The sequence below is a fragment of the Ictalurus punctatus genome, chromosome 26, assembly GCF_001660625.3.
Source record: "Ictalurus punctatus breed USDA103 chromosome 26, Coco_2.0, whole genome shotgun sequence".
NCBI classification, from domain to species: Eukaryota; Metazoa; Chordata; class Actinopteri; order Siluriformes; family Ictaluridae; genus Ictalurus; species Ictalurus punctatus.
This window is the reverse complement of record NC_030441.2, coordinates 17239622-17248216: the sequence shown is the minus strand read 5'-3', so window position 1 is coordinate 17248216 and position 8595 is coordinate 17239622. Positions and strand designations below refer to the sequence as shown.

The 8595-nt window shown below is 39.2% G+C and overlaps 1 protein-coding gene across 1 annotated transcript in view; it reads left to right on the top strand.

Moving 5' to 3' along the window:
- The first annotated feature begins 8128 nt into the window (after positions 1-8128).
- The window catches only part of mast1a (microtubule associated serine/threonine kinase 1a), a 61978-nt gene continuing 61511 nt past the window's right edge, over positions 8129-8595 (top strand). The window contains exon 1 of the mRNA XM_017457229.3: positions 8129-8595. This exon is cut by the window's right edge and continues 820 nt beyond it. The gene's annotated coding sequence lies outside the window, so the exon portion shown is untranslated.

Here is an 8595-nt window from a genome sequence, read left to right as displayed (position 1 = left end):
AAATAAGAGTCTTCATGTGTTTTTTTTATACCTACATCAATTGTTATGCCTTCTCTTTCAACAAGAAACCATGTGGGCTTGTTTTTTTTTTAAAGCCCTGCTTTAAAAAAAAACAACAACAGAAACCATCACAGAAATTCTAATGGTTTCCACTACAAATACCATTACAAACCGTCAGCTGTTAACCATTAAAACCATTACCGAATGGTTTCCATTATGTGAAATGACATATTAAGGACGTAGGTCGCTAATGGTATCCACTAGACATAACATGCCACCAACAGAAGGCAACAAATTACCAGTAGAGACCCACAGGGACCATTACAGTTTCCATTAAAATCAATATGATTCCCATTATAACCACTGAAACGGTTACAAAATCGATGAGGGTTTCCATTGGGGTTTTTTTTCAGCAGGTAGGTGTAATCTGTGGCCTTAGAAAAACATTTCCAGGCTCTCAGTCCATACACAGATCTCACTGCATATCAAAAGGCAAGATATTGTCACAGAAAAAAATAAACTAGAAAATAAACCCAACTCTGACTTATTACAAAAATACAACTATCTCCTACATGTTTACAGATTCGTTTGTGATGGAGCTTTCCACAGCCAGCTGAGAAAAGAGTCAATCTGGTGTGACAATCCTCCAGTCTTTGGATAACTTAATGCCCATTTAGATCAGTTAAACAGAAAAAACACATACCCACAAAACCACCATCACTATGGCACTGACAAATACATATCATCACCCAGATAAACCATTGACACTGTGTACGTATTTAAAATATAAAATAATATTCTATAGAAGTGTTTACGTTAAAGCGAAAATGCAGAAATGGACAAGACGGGACTGTTCATGAACAGTATTCCCAGAGTCCCGGAGTCACTCAGCTGCCCAGCTTGACTCTTTCCACCTGAAGCTTCTTCCCACAATTCATTGCTAGCGAAGCCGCTGTGTAGGACGAAAGGATGACGATGGTGCTGCCCACAAACTGAGTGGACGCTCCTCGCAGTGGGACTTTAAGCACTTTCCGTCGTAAAAACTCTTTTGCCCGGGACATGATCTGCCCCTTTGCCTCCATGGATCTGCAGGTGAGTCATCCTGGAGTGTCCGAGAATCAAAAGGTTGCGATTGAAATACCTGTAACGGTACGGTACGAGTGGTAGCTTCGACGTAGATCCGATGTCATGTAATCGTTTCCTCAGGTTGGATGGACCTCAGGAGTATCACCAGTTGGAAACAAAACAGCTAGATGGACTCTGACAGCTGGATCCTTGAATTGATGAGCCGAAGAAGAACGTCTTCCATTCAAGTGTGGTTTCGAGAGTCTCATCATTAAGCTGGACTCATTCAGCTGTCACGACAGGAACCTCTTCCTCCTTCCTTTATAGACACTTTATCCAGCTCCAATCCGGTCTCAATTCCCCATATCTATCGTGCGTCAATGGGTAGCTAGCACGGTGGTGGGGTAGCTAAACCTTCTTAGTTTAATTCTATTAGCAGAGCTTTACTGGGCTGATCACCATACAGGATCATACTGAGCAACCAGATGGCAGGAAGCATGCTAGCCTCATGTTATGCCTGAATCTCTATTCTGATATCTCGATTTCCTGTATTTCTAACACGTTAACATCACACGTACAAAAGTTTAGCTGATCACTTATACTTTAAAAAAAATATATATATATTTAAAGCTAGCTTTGTGAAAAGTTCACCAAGGGTTCAGATATCCAGCCTCACACCTTCACACAGTTTAGCATGCTTTTTGAGAATACGTATTTCTTTGCCTAGACATGCTGTAACTTTAAACTGGAATCCACCTGTCAAGAAGATCATTTTTATATCAAAGCACTCAGTTTTTTAATTTTTTTTATTGAAGAACACACACAGTGATTTTATCGCTGCAATTCGCCATTCGCTGTACTATGCGTTCCTAATACTGCTTGCCATAGTAACATTTATCAGTGAACGGCGCAACTAGCGTTCCACTTTTGACAACAAACCAGTTTTCTTGCCGCTAAAATGAAACATTCCGGAGGAAGGAGGTTTGTATAAAAATCACAAGTTTATGCATGCATCATATCCTACGAGACGAAGGAGAAGCCGCGTGAGCCGTTCGTCATCGCGACCGTCTATTTGTATTTGCGGTCCACTAAACCGTTCGGACTCGCAGGCAGCATTGAGGATCACGTGCGATCTACTGTCTTCACTCCCATTGGTCGTTGCGGCACGAAGTCGTTCCAAATTTGCATAAAGTTCAACTTTTCTCGACTTTCCAAGTTGGACACGCCCACATCGAAAACGAATGGTCTGTGGTCGATAGTAATAGTTATTACTATCGAAATGATAACGCATTAGAATGAGCGTATAACGGCTAGTTATACACTGTAAGTTAATAATTATTTACGTTTCTCTGTATCAGCTGTCATTAAACATCGCAAGCCCTAACTACACAACTACTGTACAACAATTTCCCAAAAAGTGTCCATAGCTAGTGTTTTTTTTTTTTTTTTTTTTAAATACATTTGTATATGTTTTAATACGAACTAATATTCCAGTGTTCGGTTTGTTAGCTGTTGAGGTAAAAACGGTAAGATTTCCAAAACACGTCTCAAACGAATCGTGGATACGACCGAGGTTAACAGCGAGCATCACATTGTACACTCTCTCTTCCAGTTAACATGATCCTAACTTTACGATGCTTTTGGGAAACTGAGGTCACGTCCGTTAGTCGCTAGGGTGTGACATCATGCTTCGGACATCATGCCGTAAATAACCAAGTGACCCAAGAAGCAGGGTCGCCAAGGTGACATCAGGGTCGTTAAGACTAATACTTTAATCTAATCCACCGTGTCTGTTTCTACGCTGGATCGAGACTCCTGTTCATCAGTCCTGCTGATTAAATTAGACGTACTTCCTGTTTTAGGTTAAGAAGAGCCGTTTTACTCGATCTGAAGCATGTCATGCTGGCTTTTGCATTTACGTAAAACTCTGATGTTAATCAGAGACCGAAAGCAAAAATACAGAGCAGTCTGTACCAGCAGGGACAATTGTACTGTCACTCTTTAGTCTGTATTGTCCATTGGGGGACAAAGCGATCGTAAAGCAGACGAATCATTTGATCGGTGGAACGCCTGCTCTGTGCTCCTGAAGCATGAAACATTACTCAGTTAAATGCCGAGTGTAACTGATTCCGTTAAGCTGCATTTTGGCGCGGACTATAAACTAACCGGACGCCACGACTACTCTGAGCACCGTTCATGGGAATGTGGTTTTGACATGAAGACTGGAAATTCCGATGAAAAAGATACCGGAAGAGAGCTGGTGATTATAAGTAAAGAATAAAACATGATGGGAAATGCTGTTATGGGAAAATTATGCACGAAGCCAACAATTAGTTAATTTTTTATTTGATTATTAAATAATCATTAATTATGAATGATTACTGTACGACACATGTGGGATCCCCTCCCACATTTATACAGGTTTATACAGATTTCCTCCATGTCACGCCGCATCGGTGCAGCAATTCGTGCAAAAGGATTAAAGCCCCAACCGAGTGCATAAATGAACATACTTTTCAGAAGGTCGATATTTCCGTATTATAAATTCTTTATTCGAATATTTTGAGATTCCGGATTTTTGGAATCTCAAAATTCCCAACCGCCCCCCCCCACCCCCCCCCCAAAAAAAAACAGGCTTGAAATATTTCACTTTATGTGTAACGAATCTCGAATATATGAAAGTTCCACTTTGTGAATTAAATCGCAGGAAGAAATGAACTTTTCCACGATATTCTATTTTTTGAGATGCATGTACATACACCCACATGTAATGTTGAGGAACATCCATGAGAACATGCGTGTGTGTGTGTGTGTGTGTGTGTGTGTGTTTTCACAATAATAGCTCTTGCCTTCGCCCGTCTGGTTAGAGACACTGGGGATCAGACCTGTCCCGTTAGCTCCTAAAGGTTTTCGTCTCACTGCCGGGAAATGGTGTCATGTCTAAAACGTTGTCCATTAAACATGGGGGATTAAAGACGTCCCCAAGGGTGACTGTCTCCAGATGATGACATCACTATGGCATTATCTGTCATCGGTGTGCTGTTCTTTTACTCCCACTGGAAGACACACACATTTTCTGGCCATTTTTTCTTCTTTGTCTACACACATATCTTCTTTGTCGTACACACACATCTACAATCCCCGCAATGCTTGTTTTAGATGATGCTTCTTACCCATGAGAACTCACTCTAATAAAAAGTGACTTGCTGTGTTCTTCTCGTTCTTCCACGGTCCCCGAAGAGCACTGACTGACCACGAGCATCCACAAACGTCCATTACTGATCCAGCATGGCCTATAAAAACATTATTATTACTCCACTTTAAATCAGTTCTGACCCATCATGATCAGCCCCCTCAATACTACATGTCGTTTCTAGGCCTGTATTCAGTCATGTTTTCTTAACAGGACTACACCTACTGTATCAAGCTTTCAGTCACTATACTGTGTGTGCTTGGTGTGTTAGCCCAAGAAACGCTCCACATAACAACGCTGATACAACTCCTTTTTAACGAAAGCTAGTGCAAACCATTTTCCTTTTTCAGTGACTGGAAAATGCGAAAATCCTTCCTACTAGCCGCCATTGACCACAAGCTACTGTGTAAAATGAATAGAAACACAGTTAACAATTGATGAGAGCCAATTAGTGTAGTTCCCTCTATCTAATTAGGAAAATATTAACTCTCTTCTAACAATTATAAAGCATTTTTTTTTTACTTGGCAATGCTAACATGGCTAACAAACATAGTCAGGAACATGCTAACACTCTCCTAATCATTATAAAACATTAAAAAAAAAATAAATGAAAAAAAATTTGGCATTGCTAATATGGCTAACAAACACATTCAGGAAAATGCTAATTCTCTCGTACTTGCTCTCATTCATTACAAACTAGTATTATAAAGCTAACATGGCTAATAATCATAGTCTGATAAATGCGGACTCATCTTTCTGGCTCGATTTAATTACAAACCATCATTCTAAAAGATTATCTTATAATATTTTTTTAAAAAATTGATAATGCTAACATGTCTAATAAACACAGTCAGAAAAATGCTGACTCTAACCTACTTGCTTGAATACATTACTATCATAACTATCACTCTAAAAGATTTTTTAAAGGACTTTTTTACTTGCCATTGCTAACATGGCTAACAAACATGTTCAGGAACATGCTAATTCTCTCCTTCTTGCTCTCAATCGTTACAAACTACCATTATAAAAGAAATCTTTTACTTGACAATGCAAACATGGCTAATACACATAGCCAGATTCATTACAAACTACCATTCTAAAAGATTTTGTTATAAAAGATGGTCTGTTTTTTGTTTTTTTTTTTACTTGGCAATGCTAACATGGCTAACAAACATAGTCAGACAAAAAATGCTAACTCTCTCCTTCTTGCTCTCATTCCTTAGAAACTTCCATTCTAAAACATTTTCTTACTTAGCACTGCTAACACAGCTAACAATCATGGTCAGGAAAACTCTTGACGCACTGTAATTATTTACATTAGTTTATTATTCAATTTTATCATTAGCCAATGCACTGTTTCTATTTTGCTAGTCTGGAAAATGCTCATATCAGTCCTATGATCTGTCCGTTACTACAATCTACTGTGGAAAAGAAATGCTTCACTTGAGCTAACACAGCTAACAATGAATGAGTGAGTTAGCGTGGTCCCCACTACCTAATCAAGAAAAATGCTAACTCGCTCCTGCAATTTACATTTGACAGTGCTAATCATGTCAGGAAAAATGCTGACTCATTCCTATCAGTATTCACTACTGGATCAGAGGATCATTATACGCTAAAGGGGTGCCAGTTATCATGATCACATCCCACCTAGTCAGAAAAAAAATGCTGACTCACTTCTCTCCTGTTGACATTCGTTACAAGAAACCCATTTTGAAGAAATTACCTGACAACAAGCATAGTCAGAAAAATGCTAACTCTTCTATGCTAACTTTCTGCGATTATTTGTATTGTTAGCTAATGTATTGTTATTTGGATTGTGTATGTGTGTGTGTGTGTGTGTGTGAGAGAGAGAGAGAGAGAGAGAGAGAGTGTACAGGACAAGTTAAATTATGTTAAATAACAGATCTATGTGATGATTGTTGTTCCTGGCTGGATGTCATGTCTCCATTTTTGTTTTGATGTTATGCCTGACTTCGCATCCTGTCACACTGTGATTTCTTCTTAGTGTATGTGTGTGTGTGTGTGTTAGCTGATAACAATCTGCTTGTGTGGGTGTGTGGGATGTCACAATAATAACACCTGACAGAAGGTGATCGTGAAAGTTAAAACGTGCGATCCGATGTGTTTCTGTTTAAAATGAGCAGTCATCAGATAAATATAGTCTAAAAGGGTGTGTGTGTGTGTGTGGATGAGAGAGCAAGACAGAGCAAGAGAGAGAGAGAGAAAGAAAGCGAAAGAGCACATTGATTATTATGTCATTATTGTTAGGAGAAGGTCATAATAACTGCTCTGGCTGGTGGCCTTAACAAGAAAATCAATATTACGTTAAAAATAATACCTCTAGTGCGTAAATTCTGCATTTATACGTGTGTGTGTGTGTGTGTGTGTTTGTCTACAACACCACATTGATGATTAGTGCCTCTGAACACATCCATTTTTACACAGAGACTTAATGTATCAAGACAAATCAAGACCAGTTTGACAAGGTGACAACAAAAGGTACCTTTATTCCATAGTGTGTAAAAACAAACAAACAAACAAACAAACTTTTTATAGCTGTATAGTATAGCTGATTTAATCAGGAAAAAAAATGAAAGGCACCGAGTTGGCTCTGGACGCATCTCTGATGGAGCATATTGAAGGTGGGTGGTAGCGGTACATTTCAGCATGGTTTTAGTCCTTTAATCCTTTAAGCAACACGGGTACTCATTTCCAGTCCTGAGGGCCCCACACACACACGTTCTGAGGAATTTAAAGATTTCCCTCCTGCCAAAACACCTACTCCAACACATGGAGTGCTTGATAATGAGCCGATCAGTTGGATCTGAGCTGTTGGCAGAAAAGAAAACTCCCTTGGACCGGATTTGGGAAGTTTTTTGTTTTTTTTTGTTGGTAGAAACACGCCGCTGCAGAGAGGTGGATCTCCATCAGAAAAGCTGGCAAACACTCCTTCCTGTTGTTAATGCAATATCCTACTCATACTCGAACACACCTGCTCCTGCTCAGTCTTTAGAAGACCTCCATTAGCTGGAGCAGGTGCGAAGGAGAAAAAGAGGAAGGTGTGATTTTATCGAACATATTTGAGGTCTTTCTGAGAACCAACATTGTCTTTTTAAAAGACTATTAGGCAGGGTTGCCAGATATTTGCCAGATAATAGCCAACTTCACTAATCACGCATAACCTGCGACCATACAAATAATATCTACGTATACAATGATCTAAAGCAAAACAACATGATTTTAAATACTTACCTCCGTTGACATGCCTGATCCTGATGATATAAATCAAATTTAGCAACAGCACTAGACTTCACATTTATTCAATCAATAACACAGTCTTGTCTTTCATAGTGCTTTGTTGTACTTTGAGCGTTAAGTATGAGCTCAGTTTGTAATTTCACAACCTTTAAGTGTCCCTTGTTAGACGATGAAGTCTACAGAACCCGCATGCTACGTTAGCCAAGCTAGATAGCCAGCATAGCTAATGGTAGTGAACACAATCTTGGTTACTATGGAAGGAATGACACGCAGTAGGAACGCACTGTTACAGGAAATAGATATAGGTGGCACAACATCAAAGTGGATGATGTTCCTATACTGTATAACAGCACGTCCGGAAGTGTTTTATTCCTCTTAAACCACAGAGATTTTCCAAACTATGACGATTTTTCATTTGTTATGGAACGCCCGCAAAACAAGCTAGTTCCTGTTGCCGCTTACGTTATAGTAGCTGTAAACAGACTTTCCCTCACCAGCCTTTCTCTCTCTCTTTTCTCTTTCCTCTCTCTTAATGAGACAGGAAGAAAAACACAGGCTGTCATGTTACCAAAAAATCCAGAAGACTTTCCCGTGGCAGGAAACTTACAGACTGTTACAAAGCACTGACACTGGAGACTCCTTCCCTGAACATTACGTAAACATTTCCGAATAGAACACGTCACCGTATCAACCTTTACAGACATGTTTTGTTTTATTTATTTATTTGAGAAAATATGCGTATTTGATTATGTTTGATTCGCTATACAAGTCCCTGTGTATGAGCTGTTACTATAGAATGGAGTGCAATTATATAAAATGGATCCTTTATGTTCCACTTTGTGGAACTGTCTTCTGACTTGTGAATTGTGGTATAAGGTGGTACATTTTGAAATACTCGGCTGATGTTGAATAAATAAACAAGTGAACCAACATTAGGACACTTATGAGTAACAATATGAACATAGGAGCTTCTAGGTTAGCTACTAGAGGACGTGAGGGGTGTTTCTAATTTGCATATCGTGCATATTCACATATCATGTCATGCTCTATAACGGTAAAAGTGTAGAAATGTTCAT